The 12,695-nt window shown below is 41.6% G+C and overlaps 2 long non-coding RNA genes across 2 annotated transcripts in view; one reads left to right on the top strand and one right to left on the bottom strand.

Annotated features, from left to right (window-relative positions):
• LOC146963246 (uncharacterized) overlaps nt 1-12,695 on the bottom strand; it is a 268,846-nt gene that overhangs the window by 133,310 nt on the left and 122,841 nt on the right. The gene's annotated exons all lie outside the window — the stretch shown is intronic.
• LOC146963248 (uncharacterized) lies at nt 4,495-6,694 on the top strand. The gene is made up of 4 exons (XR_015034769.1): nt 4,495-4,550; nt 5,798-5,852; nt 6,257-6,341; nt 6,604-6,694. It is a non-coding gene; the product is annotated as an uncharacterized LOC146963248 (long non-coding RNA).

The following is a 12,695-nucleotide window of genomic DNA, read 5'->3' as shown; positions in this document are numbered from 1 at the left end:
CTCGGTCTGGTCCGACCTGCAGCCTGGAGCCAGGGAACACTGATAATGAGAGAGGGAAGGTGTGTATGTGTGTGTGTCTGGGTGGTGGTGAGGCTTATACATGTGTTAGGGTTCACGTCTCTGTGTGTGTGTGTGTGTGTGTGTGTGTGGATGGTGGATGTCGGTGTCTAGCATCAGGAGTCGTCAGTCGGCCACGCCCACTGACAGTCTGGAGCTGCTCCGCTCTCCACATCACCTCTTTGGCAGGCAATTAAAGAGAAAAAAATGACAAGAATGACAGAAAGAAAGAAGGAGAAGTGAAGTGAAGAGAAGAGAAGTGTGTTTCTACTGGTTTTTATCTGCGGGGCAGAGCAGAGATGTTGTTCAGATACTAATGAGTTTGTTTTTGACATCAGATCTTTAAAGGAGGTTTCACGTGCACACACCACAGCACCTGCAGGAACCTAAACTTAACTCGTTGATACTCGGCTGTTTGACTTCAAATCACTTTAACTATGTGATGTTTGTTTTTATTCACTTTACATTTTATCTGCTGACAGTGTTTGTGTCTGTTTGTGTTTGTGTGTCTGTGTCTTCAACACCACCTCCCTCCTACCGTCCATCACCATCTAATCATCTCCTCCCTCCTGAGCTGAATGACTGTCTGCACCACAGCAGAAACACTGGACCATTTCATTCTGCTCCTGTCATGTGTAGGGTTAGCGTTCATGCACAATGCTGCTTCCTGATTAGTTTGTATGTTTTCATATTTGATTCATGCTGCAATATTGTAAAATGCATACGTCGATGAGTTTGTAGATTTTCAGGGCAGATCCGAGGTCATTGTCACTGTTTACAGACACAGGACTGGACAGAACCAGGTAGAAAACAGATTAGCAGCAGCAGCAGAAGGACAAAAACATATTTATTTGAAAACATGAAGATCTAATCAGAACAAACAGATTCAGGAATACTTTTGTGCCAATTACAATTGGTTTTATAAATCATCCACTGTGAGCCTGCCCCCCCCCCCCCGAGGCACTGGTGCCCGGAGTCTTAATGTTGCACTGTGATTGAAATGCACTTGTTTTGTTTTGTATTTGACTTGTTTGTGTTTTTGTGTTGTTCTGCCTGTCGCACAACAAATTGCCCCCTCGGGGGATAATAAAGTTTTCTGAACTGAACTGAACTAAATTAGAATAGTTGTCGCAACTGGTGTCACATGGGAAAGAAAAAATATTTTCCGGTTGCCACGATATGATATGATATGATATGATACGATAAAATACAATTATGATACGATATGATATGATATGATATGATACGATAAAATACAATTATGATACGATATGATTACAATGCGATATGATTGCAATATGATACTATTACAATTACAATATGATTACAATAACGATACGATGTCATTACGATATGATGCGAGCATGATACAATACGATATTAAATTATATGATTACGATACAATTACAATAACGATACGTTGTGATTACGATATGATGCAATATGATTATGATGTGATTACGATATGATACGATATGAATACAGTACAATATAATTACTATATGATGCAACATGATTGATACGATTATGACACAGTCTGATACAATAAGATTACGATACACTATGATTGCATTTTAATATGATTACAATACGATTACACTATGATTGCAATACAATATGAATACGATATAATACGATACAATATGGTTACGATACAAAACAATAATCCCCCAGTGGGGAAACTGTATTTCATTAAGAAGGTGAAGAAAAGTGAACAGGACAGAAATATGATAATAAAAGTTTTAACCATTAACCAATAAAACTGTAGCAGCTGTACCAACAACAACAATGTTCATTCAAACACTTTGTTGTTGAAGCGGTTAAGCGCATTCTCTCTTCTGATTGGCTCATCGACCTGAGCTCCAGAGATGAACCCCACATATAATATACGTACAGTATATAATCATAGGGGTCGACACGTCAAATAAAACAGATGGAGAGTGTAAAATCCGAGGCCTTCACGGTGTCTCCCCGATTTCCACATTCTTTAAAGTGTTAAACAGGGTCGATGCGTCCACATAGAACATGAGAATAACTTGATTTAATCGCTGCATCGAGGCTGTAGGCATTCCCACCACACGACGATCTGTTATTAATCTTTATCTCCAGGTGGTTGGAGCTGCTTTGCATTTTGTGTGATATGTCACATCATCTGTTTCTCAAAAAATATCTCCTAAAATGAACCAATCATCATCTATTTATCAGCTGGTCTGAGCTGATTTGCATGTTGAAGATGTTGGGGATGACATGTCACATCATGTGTGTGTTTTAATGTAGGAATTTACCCCTTCAGCTGATGTCGGAGTGAGGATTTAACTGGCTGTGAACTTAAATATTTCTGAGTCTGGCAGCCAAAGACCTCACATCGGGTCATCGTCAGATTTATGTGTGTGAGGTTTGAGGTTGAACCTGTTATGGGATTACCGTGTAAACCACTTGATTTGATAAGGAAGGAGTCTTTGTTGTGGTCGTGTTGTGTCATTGAAACTCCACTTACACACACAAACACACACACACAGAGTTTCTGTCAAATTATAAACCGGTGAAGGTGCAGCGAGCTCTTTGTGGTAATCTGTTTTGACTGCACTTTTCCTGTTTCTCTTCATGTGCTTGTCGTCAGGGCCGTTGTATAGGGGAGAAAGGTGATGATAATTCTAGGGGCCCAGCGCCCAGTGGGGCCCATAAAAAACCCCAGTAGTCTAATCTTTGTCTGACTGATTTATTCTGCGTAAGACCCTGACTAATACTCATAGTACACTGTAAAAACTCAACATCTTTCCAAGAATATTTGTCTTATTTCTTGTCCAAATGTCTCATTTCTAGTCAAAACTAATCTCTTTCCACTTAAAATAAGACTCATTACCTAAAAAATTAACTTGTTTTTAGATAATTTTCACTTAAATTCACAATAAATAGAAAAATCTGCCAGTGAAAGTAAGTTTTTTGTGCTTGTAAGGAAGAAAAACTTGCTCCACTATCAGATTTTTTCTACTTATTCCAAGTGAAAATCTGCTTGAAAGAAGTAAAAAGTGTCTAAAAACAAGCTACTTTTAATATGATGTGTCTTATTTTAAGTATAATGAGATTTGTTTTGACTAGAAATTACATTTTGACTAGAAATAAGACAAATATTCTTGCTAAGATACTTGAGTTTTTGCAGTGTAATGCTGCATTAGCATCAAAGCAAAGAAGGCTAAATAAAAAACGATAATACATACGTAGTCTAAGAAAAAAAAAGGAAAAGTTAGGGGGAGGGGCCCACTTTAGTATTCTTTAAGGGGGCCCAGAATTCCTAGCAACGGCCCTGTGTGTCGTTCACGGCGGAAGAACTCATCCACGGCGACACAAGTATAAAAATAATATCTGGCTGACATTTTAATTTACAAGAGGTGACGGTGCCTGTTCGCTAATGATGAGCTTCTGGGTTTCCATTACAGGCCGTCACCGCTGAGGTAAAACAGCATGACTGGGTACACTGACTGTTTACAGCTGCTCAACACACACACACACACACACTTATCATGACTCTGTTTGGATTCATTTCTCCAGTTCAACCTTGAGATTACTTTGCACACACAAACACACACACACATACTTGTACTTCTCTGCTTTTATTCTGAGAGCCATCGACATATGTTCCCTTCATCTTTTCATCAAAACCTAATTTTAACCTCAACTCTGAAGTCGAGACAGGTCGTCGGTGCAGCAGCTGATGATGCGCCATTGTTGCCTTTTCATTGCTAGGCGACACCTAGTGGTCGTCGTTATTATGTAATGTGTAAACAGTGAAGAGGAGGCTGTGATGGATGGATGGACGGGTTTTAGCCTGTCACAGAAGAGCGACGTCCAATATGCTGTCTCATTATTGATGGCCATTCTGCATGATAATTGTAACCATGGCGACAAGTATCAATAAAAATCTGAGGAAGAATTTAGCTATGTTCCAAATCATCCACTCATTCCCTATCCCCTACATCGTGTATGTTATAGTGCACTACATCATGTACACGCGTCAGCAGATGTGCCAGGTGTTGCTGTGACGTAAGCGGACGCGCCAAGAATCGTGTAAACAAACCGGACACATAAAAAGAAAATAAGAAAAACCGGACATTGAGGATGTGATTCTGTATTGTTGTGTTTCTCGGACAATAAACTGTTGAAATATCAACGGTGTGGAATTTTGGTTTGGTCAACTACTGTTGTGTGTCCCGACCGTGAGCTGTCCCACACAGCAGGAGACTCCGACGCGGATCCGCATTCAAGTCACCAAACCCGCGTGACTGTCACATTCGTTTGGCCGCCGCCTAGAGGATCAGCCCCGCCTCCAGGCAGAGCCGTTATTCTACCGTCAAACAGCGGATCCCGAACGGACCCGTGTCGGACGTGTGGACACGGACGCGCCTTTACTGTCGGTCGACCACAGTAGTCCACACCGAGCCGAGACTAGAGGAGTCATCTTTCTTTGCTGGGACACGGTTGTGCTGAAGCCTCTAGTAAGTTTATTGATTTATTGATGTATTGCGACATTCACAGTAAACATTGGCCTTTGTGTTTTTAATCGTCATGTATATTAATGCTTGTAATGACGTTGTTTGATATTAGCACTGTTAGAACTTGTGTAGTTTTGTGCAACAGGCTAGGTTAGCTTCTAGCTGAGATGTGATGATGCACGTCTGTAGCTATTTGTTTTAAAATGGGATAGCAATTTCGGGAGAATATGTTGTGGTTGTGTGACTAAAAAAACACACATTGTTATTTGGTAACGTTATGGTTATCTGTTTTAATGTATCGCAGCTGTTATGCTGTGTAACGTTAGCCTATGCTAGCGGTAACTTATGTAACTTAGCTGCTATTTCTCCGACCTCGACCTCCCATTTCCTCGATTTAAGTAGGCTATGCCCGGTGTTCCGACTCCCAGTAATTACGAGTCGCCCTCTTCATACACATTACGGTGTTTTTTTTTTTTAAATAATTATTTTCTTTTCTTTAAAACTAACTAGCCGTTAGCGGCTAGTTAGCCGGCTAGTTAGCCGCTAACGGCTAGTTAGCCGCTCGGCTTTTATTTAAAAAATAAAAAACACCGTAATGTTTATGAAGAGGGCAACCAACTCCAACGTTACGGAGTTTAGAATGACTTTTTTAAGCCTCTCTTTGCTCCTCATGTCGTAATTCTCCGTGACTTTTCGCTAGCCGGCGGCTAACGGCGCTGTTGTACTGTATATCAGCACGGGTGTGATTCGGTCGTAGGCACGAGGCCGCACACCCGTGCTGATATACAGTACAACAGCACTCCCTCTGCCTTTATTCATCCCACGAAGGGGAAATTCACAAGTTACAGCAGCAGTACAAACACACTCACACATGCCATGCACACTGGCAATATTAATGTTTAAGCTTGTCAGTGCTTTATGATGATTAATATATGCTGAGAAACAAGATAAAATTGTAAATCAAGCAGGAAAGACCAATAATTTGTGTTTAATGAATCAAATATAATCAGATATTGTTTTGGTCATAAATAGGCTATGTTTAATTCGCTGGGGAGGAGGGGCTGGGTCACACAGCTTTTCTTTTTTTTTAAACTTTTTTTTTTAAATAGTGAGGGCTGTCATTTTTGCTAAGCTTAAGTCAACTAAAGTTAGCTATTTTGTGTCTTCTATGTCCTGCCTTGAGTTTATGTTGTCTACACACCCACATACTTGACTTTTTTTTCAACATTTTTTCTATTTTTACTGTGCAGATAATCCTCCAGCTATGCCAATATTTGACATGTCTCTGGGTGCTGCTGTGTAGTGGTGAGTATTAGCCTACTATTCAATTGGTTTTGTTGGTTTTCGGGATGCACATTTTGAATTTTTTTTCTGACTGATGATAACCAACGCTTGTTAACCGATATGATTACAATGCTCTCGGGGCGATCACTTTTTCTCTTTTGCGCAGCTCTGTTGTAACAGGTGATGCAGATCGATGTCCCTGTAGGCTACATTTGTTGTCTGGCCTTCTTTTATGATATTATTCCTTTTTTAATATTGTGAGTAAAGATAATTACTGCAAGTCCTATTGCCTTTAAGATTCTAATGTTCATTTTTTTTGTTGAAACTATTTTGGAGAGATATGTCTAATAATCAGTCTTCATTACAACACAAAATAATATGGCACCACAAACTAAACCAATTTCCATTTGTCTTTCTTTCTCTAGTGAATGTGGCAGTGTAAAGGGTGTTCAGTTGCTGTGCAATATTTGACATGTCTCAGGGTGCTGTGTCAAAGGCTCTGCAGTAGTGGTGAGTATTACTAAATCAGTTGTTGTTTTCTGAGTTTATTGTTTTTTTTTCATTTATGTATATTATTTTTAAACAATTACTCAGTAATGAAAAAGAAATAGGGGGCATCATTGCACCAATGGATGAAGTAAATATATTCTCTGGGTTGGGGGTGTAACAACTGATTGTCTTCAAGACAAAAATGCCTTTTACCAGGACAAATGAGAATTTTCACAGACATGAACTCAAACAACACAACTTCTCCTCTGCTTTTCTGCCGTAGGATGATGACGTGGATCTGGGAAGAGAATGCGTCCTAAAGACCCTCTGCGTTTACCTGAATGAGGACCCGGAGAATCTATTGAGAGTATGTGGTAAGTATTACTTAGGTTTAGTATGTTGAGATGTTATCTTTCGTATTTTATATAAACTTTAAAACATCTACTCATTGTAATTACTTTACAGTCAGCTAAGTTGTAGGATAATATGGTAGTGCTCTTAATATCAAAGTGTGTGTTTATTTTTCATTAAAGGGATAGTTCGGGTCTTTTGATATCTATCTATACCCTTGTTTTAGCACAGAGCTAAAGGGAGAGCTTTATGAACCTGATGTGATGCTGAACCTCATCAGATGGAGTTCCATAGACTGTAGGAAAGAGGTTAGAGCAGAGAAGAGTGATCGTTGCAGCGCAGTCCATGGTGGAAGATCAGACCAACAAATATACAGACAGACAGCGTGCATCACCTCCAAGGATGGTGCTGCTGGAAAAAAAAAAGAACAGCACTCCTCTGCAGCCAGCTGACGTGTAGCTCACCTGCAGCTGTCAGAGGATCCTCGCTCTTTCTTTAGCCTGGCGTTTGGATGCACTTTGTTCAACATGTGAAGATCTAACCACCATCTGACCACCGGTCAGCTGAGCCAGCTAACAGAGTGGACGTGGCTGGTGTGTAGGCTCGCTATTTTATAGCGGCAAGAAAAAATAATCATCCTGATAGTGTGTACATTTGTCCGGCTGATCTTCCATCACGGACTGCGCTGCATTACTGATCATCACCCGGTCACCCTGTCTGTCACAGCTGCAGCTGTGGTCTAACTTCAGCTTGTTGCTTCCCTGTCCCTCCTCTCTGTGTCTGCCCGTTCTAACTCCATCTGATGAGGTTCAGCATCACATCAGGTTCATAAAGGTCTCCCCTTGGCTCTGTGCTAAAACAAGGGATGGCTTCATCACTTGTGTCATAATCAGATTACGTGAACTATCCGAGCAATAAACTCCATGAAACAGCTGATGGAAATGCGCACAGCCGTCTACAGGCGGCAGCGCGCAGTGAGAAGAGAGAAAAGAGAAGAAGAAGAGAGAAAATAGAGAAAATAGCAGCAAGCGATTGTGAGGTCAGACTTTTTTGTGGACAACGGTTTTGTGATGCAAATGTATCACTCTTTTGAACGCATATTGTTTTGAGAAGTAAAACGCTTTATTTTCGTGACCCCAGCCAACTAACCGGACTACATTCGTCAGCACCGCAAACTCTCAAAGTGTGAGAGAGAGAATTAAACATAGCCTATTTATTATCAGTTACTATGACCAAAACAATATTTGATTCGTTAAACATAAATTGGTCTTCCCTGTAGGATTTGTTTTATTTACAATCTTATTTCTCAGCATATAGGCCTATTAATTATCATGACAACATAAAGCACTGACGAATAAGCCTAAACATTGATACAGGACTCTGTAACACAACTCATCACACATTCATGCTCTCCCTGTGTGATCATCTGAGAAGCAGACAGTCTGAGGTTGAAGTTTAGGTGACACTGTGACAGGTCTCTGTACGTCTTGACCACATGTCAGCTGTTCAGCTGTAGTAGAGGAGAACTCAGCTGTTTTTAGCTCCACCGCACGTAGCGTTTTTTTTTTTTTTTTAGGAGCTCCGGTATATTGCGGCTTTATGCGGGAGGACACGCGATAAACTACAGCTGATCCAATGTATTTATCTGAGCTTGGTCACCGTGAGAGGCGCTTTGAGCTGCGTTCATATTAAGTTACACCTGACGCAGGACAGGGCATTTTGACAGGTCTGCGCTCACATCAGCTGTGTTTATTTACCCTCACCCTGTCACATAAGCGATCAGCTGTTTTTTTTGTTTTTTTTAACGTTTGATGTCTTTTTTTCTTTTTGCTCGGAATTAAACATGGTATGACCTTGACTCCCTATATATCTGTCTGTTTGATTACAGGTGCTGTAAGAAAAAATACAGTGGCAGGTCAGCCACAGATGACGAGGTGACCAAACACGCCATCCACCTTGTGGCAGATTGTGCAGCGAGGAGACGTGTCCCGCCTCCATCCACGCGAGAACCCCAGTAGCATGTACTTTAAAAGAATAAACAATATTTGTATTGAACTTCTTGTCGTTCACCAGTTATTCATTTTCTGATATTTTAGCTTCACATTTCATTGAAGTTGTAGCCTCATTTTGTACAGTTAATTGATGTCTTGACTTCAACCTTTTCTGTATATTGACAATAGTGTTGGGTTAAAAATGCAAGGCAATGCAGATTTAAGCTTGGTGTAGAAGTCTAGGCTAGGCATAGTTATAGTTTTAGTTTAAGCTATTTTATGGAGATTTTGAAAATGATGAACGGGTCCAAAACGGACCCGGGCCAGAGGTTTTTTTTGCGTCCGTTTCGGATCCGCGGCGGATTTGCGTGTCCCGAACGGACCCGGGCCAGAGGTATTTTATAAGTCCGTTGCGGGTCCCAAACGGATCCGGGCCAGAGGGTTATTATGAGTCTGTTGCGGATCCGCGGCGGATTTGCGGGCCCTGAACGGACCCGCCGCGGAGGTATGATTTAAATCGCGGATGCGGACCGGATGCAGCGCGGATCCAGGACGGGTCCGCGATCCGCCTTCGTTGCGGATCCATCACGGAGAGCAAGTGGACTCCGATACGGGTCCGTTTCGCGGGTCCGTTCCGGAAGCCGCGCTACATCCGCGGCGGGTCCGCGGCGGACTCCTTTTGCTATGTGGGGTAACTGCTCGCGTGTGAACGGTGGCTATTAGCTCGTAAGCTATTAGTAACGGTTTCTTTATTTGATTGATTTAATGCTACCTGTTATTGTTCGGATGCTTCTCACCCAACTCCTGCTCTTCAGGCGAGGCAAAAAGGCTGTGTCTGAGGAGTTGGAGCTATTTGTTGATTCGCCAATGTCAACTGGTAAATAACCTAAAGAAATCCTAGCTAACATGCTAATTAACTCGCTCTTCTTCTTTTGCAAAACACGTCCCCCCAAAAAAGAATGCAACAGTTGTATCTGTTTAGTTGTTGTATCGGAACAAAGCAAACAAACCAGGTGTGAATACGACCTAAGTGTTAGTTATTGTAACTATGACAATAAGGTCCAGTATCACCTGCCTCCATTGGCGTGCAACTGTCCCTATAGTCGTTCTGGTTGGTGGACGAGTTGCTGAGTCCAAAGTTTTGAAGAAGAGAGGACAAAATGATCCCACAACAAAAAAAAGAAATGTCTCTGCTTTCCAAAAATCCTACCAGTTTCCACAAAAATGTGACTTTTTAAATGTCATCCAAACATGTCCTCCCTTCCAAAAAAAAATGTCACGTCTTTTAATAATATTTTCAAAAATTCAAAGAAAAACAAAATGTGTATTTGCCATCCAAAGACATGTCCTCACTCTCTGAAAAATGTTTCCACATTGCAGAAATGTTTTCATTCTTTTAAAATGTCCTCACAATAAACCTGGTCCCTACAAAGACAGAGGTACAAGAACACAACACACACACACACACACACACACACACACACACACTTGTACACGGAAACATTTTTGAGCTACTGTATAATAACCTCGATGACATCAGAACAACCTCAACACTTACTCTGCCACACTTCTGCTGACACACACAGATTCATATTTAGATGTATATACTTAGCTATATACATTGAAATGTAGCGTGCAGAAACATGTTAACGCTGCCGAAACCCACTGTTCATATGGATAACAGATCTACAGAGGGGCTGACATGTTATGACACACACACACACACACACAGACCCACAAACACACAAACCTCCACTCCCTCTGGCTCTGCGCCCGCTCCCCATCTTGACTAGATTTAACACTGACAGAGTTTGAACAAATGAGGCCGTAAGTGGTTTTTTAAAAACACGACACTTTGCAAATCACCGGGAACGGAGAGGCGATGATTACCGACCAAACCACCGGAAGACGGAGACACGCCGCTCTCCACTTTGTGTCGAGGGGAAGTGCCCTCTTTGGTTTTCGGAGCCAAACCAGAACATAACATGTGAGAACAAGAGAGGAGGAGTCCATTACAGAGCAGCCGAGCCCGAGCCAGAGCCGGAGCCTTTGAATCCCGACTCGCACAAAGGTGGGAACGGTTTTCCGCGGAACCACACGTCGGACCGACGAGGCTCGTTTCCTCTGGGAACTTTCCACTTTGCGCTGAATGACAAGGAGCCGGAGACAATAGTGGTCCAGAAAGTGTGACATTTAGCATTTCATCTAGCTGCCAAATGTATGAAAGTATAATTAAACTGACAAAACACTTTCTAACCCTCGACGCCACGGTTTAAACTCCCTGGTTTTGGGGCTGGATCTTGTGGGAAATCTGAGCACGTAAAGCCGAAATAAACCCTGAGAGAGGTGGCGCTGCTTTGACAGATTGCCATGATGAAAAACAAAACAAAAAAAAAAGGCTTTGACTGATGGTCAAGTCAAAACAAACAGGAATGTGCACATCACACCTTTCAAGGGTCTCTGCGTGTTAGCATGGAGTCTTAGGGTCTGCTCGCCGGGAGAGATAATTAATAGCAGGAACATGGTGCCTGTTTCAGGAATTTTCTCATAATCAGAAGCGCATTGTAAATTTTACCCAAAATATGCTGCAACATGTGTGAATGCTCAGACAGGGCTTTAAAGTAAAAGTCAGACAAAATGGTAAATAACTTGAAATCATGTGCTTCTTTATCTCAGAAACCACAGACGCTTTGAAGATGGCGTTCTCTTCCTCACGGAGACACGGGAGTCTTCGTCTTGGTCGTCATCGTCAGGGTCTTGATGGTTTCCAACCGTTTCCAACGTCTGACACAAAAACAGATCAGTGTGAAGAGCGGATTAGAGAAGCACTTGAGTCTGAAGTCTGATTTGTTTCCTGTCAGTTAAACACAAGAGATGAGAGGCCTGATGCCGCTCCTCGTCTGTCCAGGTATTTTAATTCTTGCATAATTTACATTCATGTTTGCAATCAACCAGTCTTCATATTCCTCTTTGTTTGCCTTATTGCAGTGTTTTCTGGTGGAAACTGCACATCTACACCATCCAATATCATCACTATATTTGTGGCTATAGGTCGACAAAAGCTACCCAATAATGTAGCCACACGGCAATGGTAAAATCTGCAGAAATCACCCTCTATTTAGTAAATGTATTCTTCTTCCTTCAGGATGGAGATACAAAACCTTTAGAGCCAGAACGAAAAGATGTAAATGCTCCTTTGTTTCTTTAAAATTCCTAATTTGCACTTTACAAACTGTTCTAATTGTTTATATTCAAGTTTGGTGGTTTCACATTTTTATGTCGTCCATTTATGCATCTTACTTTTTATTGTCTTAGTCGTGTCACATGGTATTCAGCTGACCAATGGAGTAACTTGATCACTCAGTCAGTCAGACAGATTTGCAATTGTAGGGCGGGATTTCCTAGCCTGGCTAACACCAGACCTCATCTCAATGTAGACTGAGTTCGGTCTGGGAATCACCCGTTCATTTTTTCGTATTTGAGGCGTGGTTTACGAAAGCCCAGAGCTGTTTATTGGGCGCTAGGAATGTCTATCAAATGTGTCTGTACGTAGTTTATAGCCAATTGTATCAATCATACCCGATGACGTATGTAGAGCGACAGAAATCCAATGCTAAACGTTGCTCTTTTTTCAAAATAAACTTGCTTAAAACACTTTTTTAACGCTGCATCGAACGGTAAAGCGTCTGCCGCCATGTTGGATCGACAAGCTATCAACAAAGTAGCTTTGGTGTGTCATCGTCGTCGTCTTGCTTCCCCTCGTTCAGGGAAAAATTGGGTCCATGGTTTCCAGGCTGACTTGCAGAGCGAATAAAATCGCGCGTAAGGCAGCATGGGTAACCCAGGTTAGGGATTTGGTGCATCAAACAAAAATGGCTGCCATCTGTCTCCCTATGCTAAGCTAAGATAATTACTTTCAAGCAAAGACGGTGCAAGAATAACATGTTTCCGGCTTGTTCTTAGCATTAGCCACCATGTTTTTGTTCTCATACGGTTCTGCTCAGTGATCTTATATATCTTTTTTGTTGCACTG

Source organism: Trachurus japonicus, chromosome 22, assembly GCF_045865225.1.
Source record: "Trachurus japonicus isolate A0001 chromosome 22, Traja_1.0".
Lineage (NCBI taxonomy): Eukaryota > Metazoa > Chordata > Actinopteri > Carangiformes > Carangidae > Trachurus > Trachurus japonicus.
Note: the sequence above shows the minus strand (reverse complement) of the source record. Positions and strands in the feature narration are given on the sequence as shown.